Genomic DNA, 6,000 nt, shown 5'->3' on the forward strand with positions numbered 1-6,000 from the left:
TTATGCTCTGGACCCAAAACCTATTGTAGAACTTTCATGGTCTGTATTGAGCTGTATGGACAACTTATTTTTTCCCCATTCTAAGGCAGTTCTTGGGTCTAGAACCAGAACAAGTTATGTGGTTTATTTCACTGGTTGTCCATTAGATTGATCTCAGATTTAAAGCAAACAAACAAACAAAACTACTGTTGCTGGGGTTCTCCCTCCCCTGCCACCAGAGGCACTGGCTAGATATGTATGATACGTGGCTTGGCCAAGATCATTTTAAAAACCTAACAAGGTGGATTCTAACATGTGATCAAGGATAATAACCACTAGTCTATTCTGTTGTTTTTTTTCCCATTAAGTGCATTACTCAGTCTCAGATCTTTCTACTTCAAGGGCAGGGTCAAAGCATCCAGCAATGAATAAAAGTACAAGCCCTAAACACCCTCAGCAAAGGGTCATCTCAGTGCTCACCTTTCCTCCACCAGTTGGGAGGAGGTAGATCTGTCAAGGGAGAAGGGGGTCAAAACAAGAGAGATGGACAGTTTCTTACCCCCACCCCAAGAAGGAATAGGTCTTGTTCCTGTCTTCCTTTTTCCAGCTGCAAGGAATGAAGGAAATATAAACAAAGAACATACATTTATGCGCATGATCTCTAACTCCCTTGAGAATGGACATTCCAAGACAGAGGTCAATCCAGAGACAGAGTTTTTGTCCTTAAACGTAGAATGAGAGGTGAAGGTGAGGAATGTATCACAGTCCTGATCCCTTTCTCATAACACCACTTACTTACTCAGTCCTTGGCTCTATACTTGTGATCATGAGGTGACTAATTTAATATCTCAAGGCCTTTATTAATGGCTCTGATGTCACCCTAAAAGCCCTTTTGATGTCAGCCCCTGTACCATTCTGTAAAATACCTGAAAAGTAATCCTTTTTTTTTTTTTTTTTACTTAAATTTCGTTGCAACAGATTTTATTTGGTCTTTTTCAGTATTATAAACCCTGGAGTTGTATGACCTGGGTTTAGTAGCCTAGGGTCATTAATTACTACCTGGGTTGATCTCTGTAAAATGATGAGTTTTTCCGAAGCTCAGTTTTAACAATTTTATAGTGATTGTACCCAGTTCATAAGGTTGAGTTAAACAATGAAATAGTAAATAAAAATAAATATAGGGGTGCCTGGGTGGCTCAGTTGGTTAAGCATCCAATTCTTGATTTTGGCTCAGGTCATGATCTCATGGTTCATGAATTAGAGCCCCACATTGAGTTTAGCACTGACAGCATGGAGTCTGCTTGGGAATCTCTCTCTCCCTTTCTCCCACTAATGTTCTCTTTCTCTCTCTCAAAAATAAATATATAAAAATAATAATAATAAATAAATAATACATTTTAGAAATAAAATAATGTATGTTCCATCACATAGTTAAAGCTCAGTCAGTGCTGGATGCTCCTCCTCCTCTTCTTCCTTGCTCCGCCCTTACTTGGAATCTGGATTTCTTCTTCAACAGCCCTCTTATTTTGGAACTGAGTTTGCTAATTCTGCACCACCAAACATCTCAAGCTTTGGGTTAATTTAATTCTAGCTTGTTCATGCATCTTATGGTTCTCAATCAGAGCAGCGGTTTCCTCCTACAGTAACATGTCCCTGGACAGAGTATCAGTTGTGTAACGTGTGTAGTGTTCTAGATCTACACTGTGGATATGGAGTATACGCAGAGACGGACACATCTGGGAGCTGACTGACAGAATCAATAGATCCTTGGTTCCAATTCTGCTGGTAGTGGTGAGCCTGCACCAGCTTTCCAGAGTAGAGGACCAGGGAACTTCAGCTGAGTGCGAGTTAGGAAGATAACTGTGAGCCAGCAGCTCTTGCATTCTGGGGAATCCATCACCATTAAAAGTGGTCTTTTCTCCCTGGATGCATCGAAAGCCATTGCATGGCACCGCCTATCCTCCAGTCTGTCCCAAAGTATCCTTCCTTGTGATGTCCACTGTGTTTGTTTAAAACTCTTAAATTTCCTTTCCATCTCCCTCTGACCTCCTACTTCCTTGGGTCCCATTGCTGAAATAGTGTGCTCAGGCTGCATAATAAGACACCATAAACTGAGTTTCCTAAACAATACAAATTTATTTTCTCACAGTTCTGAGGGCCAGAGGTCCCAAATAAAGCTTTCACTTCTGGTGAGAGTTCTCTCCCTGACTTGCAGACCAGCTACCTTCTGCTGTGTACTCACCTGGCCTTTCCTCTGCATGCACGTGGACAGAGACAGAGACAGAGACAGAGATAGAGACAGAGAGAGATACAAAGGGAGCTCTCTGCTGTTCTCCCTCTTCTTATAGGGACACCAGTCTTAACAGAATGGGGCTCTTACTTCACCCTAATTACTTCCTTGAAGGCCCCATCTCCAGATGGAGCCACATTGAGGTTTAGTGCTTCAACATATGGGTTCTGGGGGCACACAGTCAGTCCCTAACAGTGTGGTTTCTGTCTTGCAGCAGGACACTGCATTTATACAAGGCACCTTCCCAAGACTAGTTCATGATCTCTGTATTTTTTTGTCCTGGCATAATTCTAAGTCTTTCTTGGCCCTGCATGGTTATTATGCCACAGAACCTTTTTATTTGGAATTTCTTATCTGTGAAAGTTTTATCACAAAGGAGGAGCCCCCATAACGTATTCCTGCTAATTTACTTTTTTTCTATTTTCTCCATTTTAAGCACAATTCTTGATTTTCCCTTGGGTTTCCTTTTATGTACAACCCTGTTCATTGTTCAAAACCAGATGCTGAGGCCACCTTTGCTTTCTCTCAGTCCTGAATAAAGTGAGTGATTTAGTTAGACCTTCTTTGAGCTCACCCCCCTCTGTTCTCTTTAGCCTCTGTGAATAAACTACATTTAAAGAGAGACCCCCATTATATACACTTGAATTGTAATTTCTTTGTAAGCTCCATCTCTTGGCACAGTAGTGCAGGAACTTGACCAATCTGTAACAATATTCCTTAGTCTTTGGGATGAAGTAAGAGGTAATCGAAGGGAATATAAAGGACCCATGAAATTTCCCTAATTAAATCTCAGAGTCCAACACAGATCTTGAACTTGCCCTTCACTAGAAACTCAGGAATTCATCAGAAAGGTCAGTGAGGTGTCTGCACTGCTGGTTAACAGTCTCTCTCTTCACAACTGTTTTGGTCTTTTTTCCATGAGCATTTGTATCTCTCTGTAAAAGCTCTTTAACTGTAAATGTAAAGTAAGGCAAGCCTGTCTTGATGTATTTGCCTCTGGTTGTGGAGAGGTGTCTTCTGTAGGCAAGGTTTGTAGCAGTTAAGGACACTGGTTTCAAATGCTGCAATTACAACTTATTTGTCATGTGAACTTTGATCCAGTTAATGTAACTCTCCAGGCATTCATTTCTCATCTGGGGAATTGGTATAATGTCCATTTCATACCTAACCAGTAGCATTATTGTGAGAATTAAATCAGACAATGCATGTTAAACATCAGCACAGGATATGGCACATCATGAACATAAAATGAATTATTTCTCTTCTCCATTATCATGATCATCATCATCATCTCTGGAGAATACAAGATAATGAGAGACAAAGAAATTTTAAAGGAGCAGAGTATGGGGAGAAAGAAAGCCTACCAAAGATAGCAAATTATATTGCTATGATCATAAATAATGATAGTTACTATTTATTGAGTACTTTTTTGTTACAGAGGTTAGAGATGAGCTTTATATACATTATTCATTTTAATTCTTATAATGAAAATCAGTTTCTGAAAAAAATTTTAATGTTTTATTTAATTTTGAGAGAGACAGAGTCTGAGTGGGGGAGGGGCAGAGAGAGAGGGAGACCCAGAATCTGAAGCAGGCTCCAGGCTTTGAGCTGTCAGCATAGAGCCCAATGTGGGGGCTTGAACTCATGAACCTCGAGATCATGACCTGAGCTGAAGTTGGATGCTTAAATGACTGAGCCACCCAGATGCCCCAAAACTATATTTTATCTTCATTTTGCAAAAGTGGAAGTAAAGTTCAGAGAAGTTAAACATATTACTCAAGGACACACAGTAAGGAAATGAGTTTGTGCTTTCCACATTTCAACACTTACTTTCTTTTATCTGACATCATTGTCTATGGTCTTTTTATTTATCTATGCCAATTTTTTTAGGTGGAGAAAGATAGGATGAGGAGTAAATGGAGAAGAGAAGAAAGGGAGAAAACAGAGAAGGATAGGAGAAGAAAGGAGGTAAAATTATGGGATGACAAAAAGAAATGGATGGGGGGGGTGTGGAAGGCTGGTACAAAGCAGGTTAACTTGTGGGGTTATCATGCTTCTTGTCTGTGAATTCCTGACAGTTTTATTCTGGTTCATTGACCAAATTGTAATGACACAATTAGGCATTAGGAGTACAGAGCTAAATTGGCACAGTCTTTCCTTCCTCTTTCTGACCCTGTAGACTGTGGCTGCCTAGCTGAATCCTGAAAAATGATCAGAGTGTAATAATGAAATCCAGATGACCACTCACAAACTTCTGTTAACGGTGGGACAGATTCTCAAAAGGAAGAAATTCAATGCAGGGTATGTAATCTGGGGGATGTGGTATAGGGGTGCAGGTTAAACTTTGTTTAACATCTAGTGAACATCAGTGACCCTCTAAGTTGACTTTCAGGGTGAGTGAGGATTTTGGAAGGATTTTGTTTAAATACACCTGAAAAGTCTATAATCCTGGTATTGTGCTGAGTGTTTCCCTTATCAGTCATTTCATGTTTTTAAAGACTTTTGTTCCTTTCAAAGGAGAAAGTCTTATGTTGAATATAACAGATCCAAGTGGAGATGTTCAGGATGAAGTTCTTCCCTACCTTTTCTTCACTTCCCTCTGAATTATCTCCTTGAAATTTTTGTGGATCTTGAGAATTGTTTTACCACAGTAAGCACATCCTGTCCTTAGAGAAGTCACAGAAACTAGGCATGGTACAACTTTATTTTAACTCATTCATATGGACCTAAAGTAAGTGCTTTACTAGAACACAGTGCCCACAGTTAGGGAAGCTTGAACACTGTGACATTTTATTTATTGCCTGCATTTATTGATCAGTTGCTGGTCAGCCTTAGTAATTCCGTGCAGGAATCTTTCTTTGTAGCATTTGGGAATCATGTGTTTTTAAATTCTAGATCCCAGAAAAAAACAGTGGAGAAATCAGAAACATGGAAAAAAGTATTCTGAAAGAATTAAAGCTTTAACTGTCAGGATAGAGACGTTATTGGTTTCAAGGAATCCATTGAATGCAAGTCAAAAGCAAGAACAGGAAAAGCTGACATATGCAGTCACATTTCTAGGTGACCTTTCTGGGAGCTGAGACAGGAAAGAAGTGGTTACAATGTATCAGTCTTGCTCGCAGCTGCAGTCATGGTGTCCTAAGCAGGTTTGTGGAACTGTCTGCTTCTCACAGGGGCCCATTCTTATAAACAAGCTGTATTAATATTAATAACTTTACATGCAGTATATACTATATACAAATCCTATGAGTGGTGTTCCAAGAAATAACAAGTTTTGTAGGCAAAATAGTCCTAAAATTAGCCTTTTTTTCAAATAATTCTGAGTAGTGCTGCTAACTTTTCCAGACGATCTGAATTGTAGACCATTAGAATATACCTAGTGATGTTTGCTTGTGTTTTCCAGCATCTAAACCTACAAATTCTTTAACAGAGAAGTGAGAAGAGAAAGGTGTGTACATTTTTGTGGAATACTCTGACATAAGATCTATTAGCAAATGCAATGTCAAGTTCAATGTCAAACCCAAAATGAAAGCATATATGAAAATGAGCTTATCAGAAGCATCATATATGCTAACTCCTAATAGAAAGATGTTTTTATTTTTTTATTTTTTTAATTTTTTTTATATTATATGAAATTTATTGTCAAATTAGTTTCCATACAACACCCAGTGCTCATCCCAAAAGATGAAAGCCCATCACCTACCCTCTTCAAAGCCCTCTTCAAAGCCCAT

Source organism: Prionailurus bengalensis, chromosome D2 (assembly GCF_016509475.1).
Source record: "Prionailurus bengalensis isolate Pbe53 chromosome D2, Fcat_Pben_1.1_paternal_pri, whole genome shotgun sequence".
NCBI lineage: Eukaryota > Metazoa > Chordata > Mammalia > Carnivora > Felidae > Prionailurus > Prionailurus bengalensis.